Source organism: Cydia pomonella, chromosome 19 (genome assembly GCF_033807575.1).
Source record: "Cydia pomonella isolate Wapato2018A chromosome 19, ilCydPomo1, whole genome shotgun sequence".
Classification (NCBI taxonomy): domain Eukaryota; kingdom Metazoa; phylum Arthropoda; class Insecta; order Lepidoptera; family Tortricidae; genus Cydia; species Cydia pomonella.
The window spans coordinates 10,876,187-10,890,809 of record NC_084721.1 but is presented as its reverse complement, the minus strand read 5'-3'; positions in this window follow the sequence as shown (position 1 = coordinate 10,890,809).

Below are 14,623 nucleotides of genomic sequence, written 5' to 3'. Positions count from 1 at the left end.
AAACTAATACCAGGTAACAACTAGCGGTCTTAATATTATTTATTATTTTCGCGCATTGATATAAACCAAAATAATGAATATTTACTGTATGTTACGTATTTAATTGTCATCACAAGTGGTGAAATACGGAAACGTGTCCTTCAAGTCGTAATTGTCAAAATACGCAGTGAAATTATGAATGAAAAATGCAAATGAAGAGGACTTGTTTTTACAAGGTATTTCGTTATTTTTTTATGTATTTTAATATAAAATCGAGGCTAATATAATAGGCATATGGCTAGTCACACCCTGCATTGAAATTTGTTTGCATGGGGGGGTCAACTACCTTTGCAGCTGACTGTACTCGCTATATGGTTGTCCTAGAATAAATGTTTGATAGCGATTCGAACATACTCATTACTATCAGTATTTTTCTTATTAAGTGTACCTATACGATGGTTACCTCTACTTTGTGAATTATCATAAAATCATTGACATAATTATATCTAAGGACGGGCCTTACGGGCAACAAGAATGGGGCCAGTACAGCGGTTTCACGCATACTTATAGCCAATCATGCAGTCTAACGCAACTAGTTGCGGCCAATCGTACACGTGATGCGTACTCTTCAACCAACCGCGTTGTGGCGTTAGACTGCACAATTGACTCGAATTCGAGAGTAACACCGTTGAACTAGCACCGTTCTTGGTGCCCGTAAGGACCGTCGTTATGTATATGTCCATGCAAAAAAAATGGATTACAACCATAACACTCTTTCGAATTGGATTGGGAATTTTTATACATATTAGTACGACTAGAATCCTTGACAAATTAAATAAATTATGGGATCATGTGACAATAGAAGAGAAGAATAGAATTTATTTTTTTTATTCGTAAACGCAAACAAGACATAGTAATAAAATGCCACGAAATTGCCCCATCTCAGCATCTTACTGGTGGCTTTCAGAGCTGGTAATGTTTTAACATATTCAGCAGCATCACTCGGTAAACGGCCACCTTCACCTTAGAGATTAAATAAAAAAAAATAGTATTCAAATATTAAAAAACTAGTGCTGGTTACCAAATCTAAAATGTTTTTGGGTATCGCAATGGCGACAAACAATTTTGTTTTATTTAGATACACGGGTAACACGGTTGGGAAAATGCCTTTAGTTTCGGATCAACCAAACGTTTTAGCACCATATATATCTGTTAGAACCGAGCACGCATTTGGCACGGCATTGGTTGAGCAATGTTTACCGCAAACGTTATAAACGAATACACGTAACTGCCACCACAAATACGTTCAAATCAAATTTCACACATTCAATGAATACTCTGCGCCAATACACATTAGTTATTCTGTGGTATTAGGCAAATTTAAGTAGGTTCAGCTGTTCTGTGGCACACATAAAATAAAATAATAGGTACTTTTTATAACACCCAAGTTGATGAAGTGTTATCATATTGATATTACACGTAAGGAATACTCCAAGTAAGTACCTTAGTAATTTGCTTAGCCATTTTTGTGCAATTAAGATTAAACATTTAAACAATTTAAAACACAAAGTTTGACATTTGTATTAATAAGAACTATGTTAAGTAAAAAATTATATCCAAGTAAAATATTACTTCAAAAAAAAATATCCTAGTATAAAATTATATAGTAATATTTTACTTGGATATAATTTTTTACTTATCATAGTAAGAAGATAAGAAGTAGGTATACAAAAAATCCTATTGCAGACAGTTTAACAAATGTTCGAAATTAACTATGTGCTTGTATTTTAGATCTCTGCATTCCCCGACGTTTGAATCGATTAATATACAATTAATTCGAAGTAAGGACTCCAGCAAACATATGCAGCCGAATCCACACGTGCATGGTTAATTCGGAATTGATAGCCCCGACGACGGGAAACTTCGCAAACAAGGAGATTGTACGACCAGTGGCGGTAGAGCAATACAATAAATCATTTTTTTGCGTAAGAAAGATACGTGTAGATAAATCGTGAATACAAATATTTATCAAGACGTACAATAAATGAGCGATGAGAGTGATGGAAGCGATCAATTGAGAAGGAGCTGCCTCAACTAGACTCGGCTGGAAAGAGCTGGAAGTAGCCGCTCAGGATCGCGACAAATGGAAAATTCTTCTGCCAGCCCAGTACCTATAATGAGGAATAACAGGATTGACATCATCATCATCACAATCAATAATCACTAACTAACTGTCCACCACATCACATCGAATACTAACACATTGCATCGAATTATTTTCCTTCGTATGCGAAGACAATACTCATTGTTACTCAGTTCTCGCTGATCGCTGCTTGTTAGACAGCTGCCTTATGCCAAAGAGATTCTATCAATGTGCGTTATTAAAAATCTATTTCTTGTCGGGGATACTGAAGGTCACTGACGCCAGTACGAGTTGAAAACCTATGTCCTTACTATTTTCTAAGGACATGAGGTTATAGGCTGATAGAAAATGACCTTGAGCGATCGTAACTCTTACACGCGCGGTCTATATATATATATATACGCGGTCTATAGGCTTTGCTAGGGAGTATCACGACAGTACCTATCTCGCGCTCGACTACCTTTCTTTTTTTAATTGTATTAAGTAGCGAGAGACGGGTAGTCTTTCTCGTGGGCGAGGTATTGTCGCAGTCTTCCTGTGCTAAACTTACAAGGGCCGACTTAGATGCCAATCATTTATTGACAAACTGCAATCGAAAAGTAAAAAAGTATAGCGGCGGTAGCACGGTCACATTTTTATCGCCTGCCACCATGTCAGCATGTCACCATGTCTGTCAAAAGGGTTTGAACAGTCAAAACCAGCTGAGAAAGTTGCATTTTATCCACATGGGGGGCAAAGTAATCAGATACAAATTTTGAGTTGATTCTTTATGTTAGCTGGTAGAATTGTCTTTTAAATGATGATTTTTTCATTGCGTTCATTTAGATTTGATTGGGTTATTTTTTTTGGTATTTCAGTTAGTATTTTCCTCGCGTAGGTGTGGTGAAAAATTTTGTGTTTCACTCGGAGGCAAAGTTTTAAGCCTTAAAACCCTCGCAACGCTCAAAATTCCACTTCTCGAACCACTCGATACGCTCGTGGTTTAATTTTGGAATCTTTCGCTTGCTCGGGTATCAATATTAGCACGAGCGGTTGAACAACAACTTTGCCCCCTTGTAAAATAAATACCTATTTCTCGTATCAGTCTCGTAAATAGTAACAGCAAATATATCAAGACAGTAAAGAGTTTAAATTATTGGAAGTCTCAAGGTCAGGTTAGTGCCTAAATATTCGTTTTCATCATGATATATATAGAACAAATGACCCTATTTAACACACAGTAACCTAACTACGACAGTTAAAAGGGTGTGACCGCAATTAATGGCCGACTGTACGCCAACCGCAATGGACCTAGGTCCGAATTGGAACAAATATCCTATTTTAGTTAGCAGGCTGATTCGAACGTACACCGATATCAAAATGACAGCTAACTTATGTCATTCAGGTATCGTGTATTTCGCTCGCACTTGTCCGTACATGTATTGATGCGAGTGAGAAGAAAGATAACTACTTAATTAACTTTATTCGGATATCATTCTGATGTCAGTTTAAGCTCGAATTGACCTGTAGGTCATTTTCAACAACGAATCAATTGTATCATTGCATGTAACGGGCTTTATTAGGCTCATTTAAAAAAAAAATAAGGCATGTTCTAAAAAAGCTAAACGATGAAAGCGTTACAATAAACCCAAATTGTTGACACAAATGGCATTTCGTGGCATTGTGTCCCAGAATATCGAACTTTTCGTCGAGAGATCAAATTTTCGAATTCAATCCACGATTAAGCATACGCCTCTCTAGTACGCCAATTGTCGCGGGCCTGAGCTGATCTCATCCAGAAGTCAAATGTAGATATAGGGTTAGGTTAGGTAAACTTGAAAAGTTATTTCGGCGATAGAACGGCGTGGCCCTGTTACGTCCTTTTCTCCGAATATGGCTCAAATGATATTTCATTATATTTTTAATTTACTCCGTAATACTGGACAATAAGACCAACCAACAACACTATCACAACATATAACATAACCGACATGACAATTGCGGGATAACATGTTTACATCTAAGTTGATTAGCTCTCGGTCAATATAGCCAAACCTTGACCACACATTCAATAATGCATAGGTAGTATACTAGTGCTTTTGTTGTAGGTATTAAAATGACGAGTATATGTCAACTTAAATCATAGATGGTTTGCAAAATATTTGGTTTACAATTGATTGTGTTGCGCTCGCCTTTTCATGTACCTTTTTTTTGGAAGATGAGTAGCATGATGCACTGAGATATCATCAAACGAACTGATATTGGTATCACATTTTTACGAATACCGGTGGTACGTTCTCCGAAAATTAGGTAATGTTTTTGACGAGTTTATCTAATTCATTAAAACTTTATGTTAATAATTAAATAATAGTTTTGTATTAAGTTCACACTCACTCCTTACGATGCTATATATTGATGTAATCTCTCCCTTAACGCATATCAAATATGAACGAAACCCTAATAAGCTATTCTTGCCCCGGACACAACATGTAACAATGTAAATGTGACTGCGGGGTGATTACAATGAATGTGCCACGCCCAAACCAAACATTGCTACCTACATTAAAAACAATGGGTCCGACATTAGCAGGGAGACTCTCACACCGATATCGTCTTCTAATTTCTAAACTAATTTTTATATCACTTTTAATAGCATTATAATGAAACAATACACTGCACTGGTAAAATAGTACACATTCAGTTATACTTTTCATAAAAAGTTTTTTAACTTAGAGCTACGGGAAAAACCCCTTACGGGTGGCCATGAAATGCACGCATTGTTAGTTAACACATTGAGTACCGGGAACTAGATCGATGGCTGGGAGTCGGTTCTACAAAGCTGGAAAACGCTGGGATCGGCTATGAACGTAACTTCTACTAATACTTATAAGTTATTTCTTTAGCTACCGTGTGATAGACGGACTAAGAGTGTAGAAAAAATACTAGTACAGAAAAAGAACATTACACTAGGTAAGTACTTTCATTCTAGGTTATTAGAGCCAAGATTTAGAAATAGTACTTGTCTTCCATGTTCATTTTTCTTTTGGAATGTTGAATCACACTATCATTGTGTAAGTTAGTAATAGATTTCGATTTCTAACTTCGGCTCCTTAAAATATTTTTTATTCCACATACGACTAACACAAATTCTTGAACAACGTAAACAGCTCAATTTGGACTTCACCGTTAACGAGTTTACAAGTTAATTTAATGCATATTAACCCAAGATTAGGAACAGTCGTTTAGGCGGGCTAATAAGTGCCACATATCACAGCCTGTACTTCGCCAACTGTACTAGTTAGCGAGCGAGAAATGATCGTACGCTGGGCGTGTAGTACAGTTCATTCTGCTCTAGTCTTATTTATATAGGTAGGTACTCATACTTCATGAAACGCTCGTACTTTACAAAACGTATTTGTTTAATAATATACAAAGAAATATATAGGTTGATGCAGCTATTAAAAATCACTTTAATTCAGACAAAAGTCAATAATACATTAAAATAAGAATAAGAATTAAAATATGATTAATGTAATAACTTTTAATTTTATCGTATTTTAATTCTTATTCTTATTTTAATTTATTATTGACTTTTGTCTGAATTAAAGTGATTTTTTAATAGCTGCATCTATCTATATATTTCTTAGATGTTATATGAAGAATGCAGGGACTTATGATTAATGTAATAACTTTTAATTTTATCGTAAGTCCCTGCATTCTTCATATAACATCTAAGAACGCCGGTTTTATTATTTACTTACATATTTATCTACGTGCAGGGCGAAATAAATTTAGCTAGCTTCTATCTCAAGGACGCGAGGATATGGCACTGACAGGTCTTAAAATAGGCAAGTCTTGGAAATGGAGTTCAATGGACGCTTCTCTGCTAAGGATATAATAGGGTAAAGGTAAACCAATATACTCGTAGGTAAGTACTTCTTAGAAATCCTACACCGTATAGTGTATTTAGATTTTCTTTTAATTTATGCCTGATATTTTGCTTTATCACTTTGTACTTACCAACTGCAAAATGAAATTGCCTGGGTCGGGTTCAAAAAAGACTTGTAATCAGGTATTGCTAATTTCCAACAAAAACATTTTTTATAAAGACAGACCAACAGCGATTGTAGTTTACAAGTCTTTTATAAAATGTGACACCAATAAAAATATCCGGGCCACATAAAGGACGTAGAAGACAGCTACTCGAAGCAAGTGATATCTAATTACTGTTAAACATTAGGACAGGACAGTTTAAGCTGAGCTGATTTGAGATGAGCTGTTTAGGATTTAGATCCTTACGTCCTACAACTTACGCCTTATTTTATAGCCATGGTACTTGCAGTACAACCGTGAGCTATAGTAAATTAAATTCTCAATACTTTAATACAGTCCTAAGTTAATAAAAAATGAGCTGAAAGCTCGACCAGCAGCGGTGACCAGCTATAATTATGTTGATGGTGTCCTCTCGTGCCCGTTGTGCGCACGGGTCTTCGCCAACAAGATCGGCTACGTCAGCCACACGAGAGCACATGAACGCCAACAAAGGAGTTGAAGCAGTTGCCGTGGCTGAAAACGGTCAGGGGCATATATATAAGTGAACAAAAGGTCTTCTTTAAACTCGTGCCATAATTGAATAGGCATTGATTATAATCTGACGTATAGCCTATTCATTATACCCTAGTAACTAACAAATTTGACAGATGTTATCGAAAAATACCGATCGACTTTCGCTGTTTCACTACCATATTCGAGCATGGAAACCATTTCGGCGTAACGTGTGTGTCAACCTGCAAATAACAACTACACAGATGCTGTTTTTTTCTCAATTATCCTTCCAATTATCGACGTAAATTGTAATAATTTATAACCATACATCGGGGTTTTTGGTGCGAGAATGTTTCACACTAGCCAAAAAATAGGTAAAAATTGTGAAAATCGACACTATTTTAGCATTTCTAAGCATATTTAGGGCTTACTACCTTTTTTTTTTACTTTGGTAATTATTTTAAAATAAACAAAGTTATATACTTACACGAAATAATTCCCACATGTTTAAAATATATTGGTATTACGTTAACTTCAAGCAAAGCTTTGAGAGAGAAATCATTGGATCAAAAAAGGCTTATTTTATACAAAAGTAAGTTTTAAACATAATACCTACAGCCGACTGTACCATACACAGCGTATTTCGACACAGGCCACAGTTAATTAAGGGTAGTCGCAGATCTCGCGCACTTAAGGCGGAATGAGCAAAAGGCGGGCCCGGCCGGAGCGAGTGACAACCCTACATGGCGCAATTAGACAGTAGCTTGAGATTAGGATATCTATTTAAGGTGTACTGATTTTATTGTTGTATCTTGGACCAGAAATGTCACTTTTGACAGCTGACATATCATATTAACATAAGCCTTATTGAGCTTACTGTGAGATTGTCCTATAAAAAAAGCGTTTGTGGCATAGAGGTAAGATCGTGCGACTTGCAATCATAAGGTAGCGGGTTCAAACCGCGGCTCGTACCAATTAATTTTTTGGAACTTATGTACGAAATATCATTTGATAACATAAACATCGTGAGGAAACCGGACTGATCCCAACAAGACCTAGTTTACCCTCTGCGTTGGAAGGTCAGATGGCAGTAGCATTCGTAAAAACTAGTGCTTACGCCAAATCTTGGGATTAGTTGTCAAGCGGACCCCAGGCTCCCATGAGCCGTAGCAAAATGCCGGGACAACGCGAGGAAGAATTACTATATATCTAATTGTGAAATAATGTCCTATAATTAAAAAAAATACAAAAACAAAATTAAGGAATTTAAGTTTTTCATTCATAATTTCTTTTTATTCTATTTCATTTGTTTTATAAGCTAAGCGCCACTTGCACCATCCCACTTACCTGGGAAATAACCGGTTAAACCTGGAGCTACCATGATTACCAGTGGAATTTGACAATGGGTTATCGGTTTAACCGGTTAACCCCAGGTTAGTGGGATGGTGCAAGTGGCGCAGACACAGAACTAGATATACCTCATGACATTGTATGTGTAAAGTTTCATTACAATCCAACGCGTAGTTTTAAAATGAGAACGAAACTCCGTTTGTATGGGAAGGTGAAATTCGACCGAGCTTGCGAGGGATTCTTAAGAGCATAGTGAATGACCGCTTTTTCATCCAAATGTAATAGTCCCTATTTCCCTCCCTGGATGCATAGCTGTGGTTAATATACACGGTGTAACACCAGGAACCCGAAAGATTTTAACCACGTACTTCTGAGGCCAAAAGAAGGGAAAAAAATATAGAAGTAAGTAAATTTCGCCAAAAAAAAATTTTTTTTCCCAAATTTTTGAATATATTTGTATATAAAAAGTTAATATTTTGGTAAAAATGGCAGTAAAAATAAATATTTTGCGTTTTTTTTTTTATAAAACCTAGTTTTTCCAAAGGTTACTCGTCACTTTTGACATCTATCAATAAGGATGTTTAGACTACGCCCCATATGGCATCGTCGCCATCAAAAAGGCGTTTGCCACTAAGTTACAAAAGGATGTTTTTTTTTAAATTGATATTATCCCTGAAACTAGGCGAAATCCAGAAAAGTTTATGTAACATTTTAGTCTCTAAATGTGACTAAAATGTCCTCACGTTACACCGTGTATATTGCATTGTGTAAAAATATTTTCTACAATGTTAATATAGAAGAAAACTTTTGTGTGAAGAAGCGGGCCCTTTTCACCTTAAATATCTCATTATAGCGCAATTTGGCATTAATTCGATGCAGTTTACTTATACTAAACCTTTATACATATTCAAAAACACGTGAAAATTACACTTGAAGCACATATTTGACGCAAAATGGTATGTAAAGTAAACTGTTCGAAACACAATATAAATATTTATCAAGATTCAGACCCGGGACCAAGAGCGAACAAAGCGTCGGTGATTACAGACATCATTTTTAAACCCTGTACAATGGGCCTCTCAAACAGCTACGCGCTTTTGAAGTTGCTTGTACCTTATTTGTTTAAACTTTACTTGTAAAATCGAAATATAACAATCGGTCAGTGTTTTCTCAACTGCACGGGAAAATAGGATATTTTTCCGATTAGGAAATGACTTCTTTATACGGCCTATGGACACCTGCAACTCCGGAGGAGTTACATGCGCGTTGCTGACCCTAACACCGCACCCTCGTTGAGCTCTGGCAACCTTACTCACCGGCAGGAACACAACACTATGTTATTTGGCTGCGGTTTTCTGTGCGGTGGAGGTAGTGGTAAAGACCACACAAAGTGAGATGGCATTCACAATGCCCATACCTCCCTTTTAGACCTAGTTTAAAAACATACCCGCGTCCTGTTGATATTATTTTAAAAGCTATTTCGATTATTCAGACTTAACTGTTGTAGACAGTATTATTCATACATAATGATGTCTGGGTGTATCTTGTGGGTATTTAGAAGTGAATATTAACCAAAGATTTTGTGGGATCCTATAGCACGTTTCATATTCTTTTATGGAGTTATTCGAAACGTGTCTTGATGGTCCAGACCAGAGAGCCTATTGCGAAAAAATTAAACCCGAAATTTCCTCATCATCCTCTGTACCGCTCTTGCTCTTGCTCTTGAGAGGCCGATAAAGAAATTTAGGTTTTTGTTTCCTTGTGGTAGGACTGCTTTTCTCGCTCTGTTGTAAGTGATTTTTAAAATGAATTCAATTATTTACTGTCGCTACACTATTATATATCGTCATGAGGGCAGTTCGTCGTCGTTTGGGGTCATTATGAGGGCACAGAACATTTGTTTATTTGTTTAGTTATAGTAATCATATCTATATATCAATTATGTATATTGTTATTGTAAATAAAGAAGTCAGAGAATAAAGCAATATGTAAACACCTGTGTTTTTTCGTTAGTATTAAAAAATAATAGCAAAATAAAAACTTCCAATCTTTATAAAATCCATTACAATTTTAACAGAAAATATCAAACAATTTATTTGGTTTATATTATCGGTCGTATTTTTTTCCACCAATTGGCAGAGGGCTTTTAGTACAGTTGGATGCAAACAGTCATTATTTTCGTTTGGCTAACAAGGGTTCCGTAATTAATTCAAGGGTTCAATTAGAAAGCTTATAAAAGAGAATCGGAATTGACGCTAATGTAAAGGAATTAATGACTTTTAGAAAAAAACACGATTCCGAAGAACAACTGTTGCATTATAAACAGTAAAGAAAATAATCACAAATACCAAAATTTTAATGGGAAATTAAAATGGCTAATACATATTCACAGTTTCTTCAGACTATCAGGACAGAATATCAGGATATGTTAGGAACTACGCGCTAAATCAGTAGAACTTTTTCTGCGTATAAAATAGCAAACATACCTATGTCCTACATTTGTCTTTGCACACTATTTTTTTGTTGCTAAGCGGGTTAAATTAGTAGCTTTATTACATTGAATTTATTTATTCCAGAGAATTAATAAAAAATAAAAAAATATCTTAAAAATATGCACATTAAAGAAGGTCTTGGTTGGACTCGTGTAACTTGTGAAATGTTTTAACTAGGGCTATCATTTTGATGTTAACTTATAGCTGATATCCTGTACTATCATTTAATAATACAAAAAAAGTACAGGTCAACGACCTTTGACTTTGACTGACCAAAGATAAAATGTAAAAGAAATTAAATTATTATCTTTGTTATTAATTCTCTAGTAATTATGGAAAATTCTTTGAGACAAATATGCTTGAAATTTATGCCCTAATTCATAAGTTATCGAATGATTATTTTTTAAATGTGTGATAACTAAATAGACAGATGATGGTACATCACCCAGGTGCGGTCGTATTTGGCGCCATAAAACTTTGAAGGGGTGCATTTTTAAAATGGTTGCGTTAAACATAGGTATGGGGGTTGATTTATTGATAAAATTTATCGTACTATACTTTGTTATCGGCTCCACTATACATGTACAAACACATTGTAGAACTAATAAACCGGCCTACAAATTTAAGGCAAGATTATAAGAACTTAAACTTGAAAATAATGAGCCCACAATACCTATAATAAAAAAGAACAAATGCCGAAGCAATAAAAAACCAAAACAATAAAAAAAGAGTCATGAAAACGATCATAAAGTTGATGTAAGAAGTCTTTCAATTTGGCTTTTATTGATACTAACAATTGAGAAGTTTTATTAAATTAGAAAATAAAAGTCTACTAACTTGGGCAATTTAAAAACGCGTTATCAAAATGATTAATTTTATTTACTTAAAAAAGCAAATATTATGTTTTGTATTAATTGTTAATTTAAACGCAAATATTTTTATTTTAATCTTAAAGATAAAGATATTTTATTATTCAAGTAGGCATATTACAATGCGCTTATGAACGTCAAATAAAGCTACACCGGCTCTAACCCTACACCTCTGATCCGAGAAAATTTAAATCCTCCCTCAATTGGAGGATGGTATCCCAATAAGGACCGGCAAGAAACTCGACGGGACACATATTTTCAAAAAAATACATCTTATAATTACACAAATAATAATAATAATGTTTTATTAATCTCCTGGGATTTCACGGGCCTATAAATCCCGGTCTTTTGATAAGCCTATCAAGCGTGGGGATATAGATCCACCACGTAGAGGCCCCTTGGAGGTCTTTAATGTCATGTAGAACGCCTGCTGGAACCCGTTCACAGGCGCAACAATAGACACCCATGCAGCGGTCGCAGCAGGCCGCAGGACTATTGTAGTAAATGTGAACAGTATAACGGTCTATGGATTGAAGTTTGGGAGGATAATGATACTGGGTTATTGCAAAGACGTCCGGACACCTGCCATAACAATGTTTTCATTAGTTATCGAGGCAGGCGGTGGCTCGCCGCCCACTAGATGGGCCTGAAAATGCCGTCGTGAAGACGACCAGGAGCAACACCGGTGTGAGCGGCTCAGGGGTGTCGAGAGGTGTACGCCGCTTTCTACCCAGTGGCTGATAACAACCACTGTGGCAATTTGCGTCTTATGCAAGTTTTCACTTCCACCCTTGGAGCATTTAGCTCTAACGACTCCTCTCTGGATGGCCAATGAAGGCAAGCAATGAGTCCAGCGGGTCCCCTTGGGGTCCACTCCGACCGACGAAGACACGTCGGAGACGGAGACCCTGACCGACTCTCTCCGTCCCCTCCCCGACTCCCCTCAAGTACTCAGGTCCGTGGGGTCGTTACTCCCTAACAGCTCGCCACAAGCTGCCCTGCGGATTAATCTTATTATTAACAAAGAAGTTATACAAAAACTAAGCTAGAGCGCAAAATGTTCAAGTTGATAAACAAAAAAAATCTTATAATTAACATGCATTACATAAGAAAAAAAAAACGATGTATTACTATAGAAATCATGCAATTACATACAGTAGCTACTTTTCTTTATAGAAATATGACATTTACATTGCTTAGCATTTTACAGCAAGCAGTTAGGTAAGTATATAACATCGTGGCAATCGTGTGACAGAGACAACATGATAGTATTGATAGTGTTATATTATGCTATCCCTGTCACACAATGTTATATTACTTTATATAACTACCCGTATAGGAGCACCACAAAATACCAATATTAAATTCAACGCAGTCTCATAATTAAACATCTTTATATAAATTAGAGCATAAATTAACAATACCTTTCTTTAAATATCAATATCATACAAAGACAACTGAATAATTATTATGTCAATGATAACCGTAATTTAAGGCTTCAATTCAAAATGATAAATCCGAAAACGATTATTCCCAAAACAGCCAAGAACAATAATGTCCAACTTAATCAATCAAAGTTTGCTGAAACCATTCATAGAATGAGGACTTGAGTTTACTCAACGAAATAAGTGTTTAATTTAAATCAGTATTTACTAAGGCTGTCCTAACGTTGGAGTTTCGACTCAGAATCTAATTGTTAAAATTATTATGAATTATTTAATGTACCCTATTGTCCTTGTATAAACAAATATTATGTATTAGCAAGAGTTTAAAAAATATTCATTTTTTTATGATACAGGTGGCAAACGAGCAGAATCGCCTGACGGTAAACAATTACTGCCGCCCATGGACACCCGCAATACCAGAGAGATTGTAAGTGCGTTACCGGCTCTTGAGATGGGAATACGCTCTTTTCTTAAAGAGTCGTAAAGTCGTCAAGTGCGGGTAATTCGAAAAACTCGCGCGGCTAGATGTTGATGTCAACTTTAGCCAGTCTTCTCCTAAGACCACGGGGACAACGTCGGAGCAAAATTTAAAACTTAATACACAATTAAATCCCGTTTCTTGGAGTTGATAATATACAAAAGCCTCTTTTCATTTCTTCAACATAAACCCTTCATTCAAGAAAGGGCCTTACATAATCCATATTTCCACCTACACCTCTTTCACCCCTCCACCATTCTTTGTCGTCTATTCGTAACGTCTCTATTTAATACCTAATATTGGTTTAATACGGCCCGTATATCAGTGGTCCGCGGTGATAAAGAAATAAGGATGGGACTGCTTTAGGTAGTTTTACATGATACCTGTTGCTTAGAAAGTAACTTATCATATACCTAGTTAATTTTTTAACAATTTGAAATTATTAAACATGATAAATTATTTTTGTTCTTTTTTTGTATTGATTCGAGTAATCTAAAAAATATTGTTATTATTGATTGGATATTACTTGCAGTGCATTTATTAGCTCGTAGTGGTAATAAAAATATAAATTATTGTTATTAAACTGAAATGAGTTTCATGGTCCACAGAAAATAACACTTAGTCATAAAACTTAGTATACCTTGGTTACATTTTGTTTTTTTTTTTCTATCTAAACACAAAAGTGGTAATGACAGATAGGGACAATCGATTATCAACAGCTTGTTAGAGTTAACAGATGTTTATAAATAATAAGTGTCTTACACGACTACATAATTTAGTTTGACATGTTTTATGTTCTTAAAAACTGAGTCTGATTTAATAACTAGCTGATCCTAAAAGAAGTCGACCATAATTGTAGTAATTTTTCGCACCACTCGCCGTTGACAGGGTGCTCATTCTCATATCCTTGGACCTGTGCGGTTTAAGAGGAACTTCCTGCCGCGGACGCTCCGGCTGTGGAATGAGCTCCCTGCCGAGGTTTTCTCGAGGGTCTACAGTACTAGGTTCTTCAAAAAAGGAGTGTACAGATTTTTAAAGATCCTTACGCACTTAACACCTCTGGAGTTGCAGGCGTCCATAGGCTAAGGTGACTGCTTACCATGAGACGGGCCGTATGCTTGTTTACCACCGTCGTGGTATAAAGAAAACCTAAACTTTACGGTCAAAATAGGTACGGACATTCACCAAGTATTTTACCTCCTGTTTTTCCCCGCTCTCGCTTCCCAGCAGGCCTCTGCCCTAAAAGAAAAGCCTACTCGATAATATGTTATCGATAGGGGCCATTTTCATGTTATCGCTGCAATAATGGTTCATTCGGGTTCGGACTAGTGTGTATCAATCAA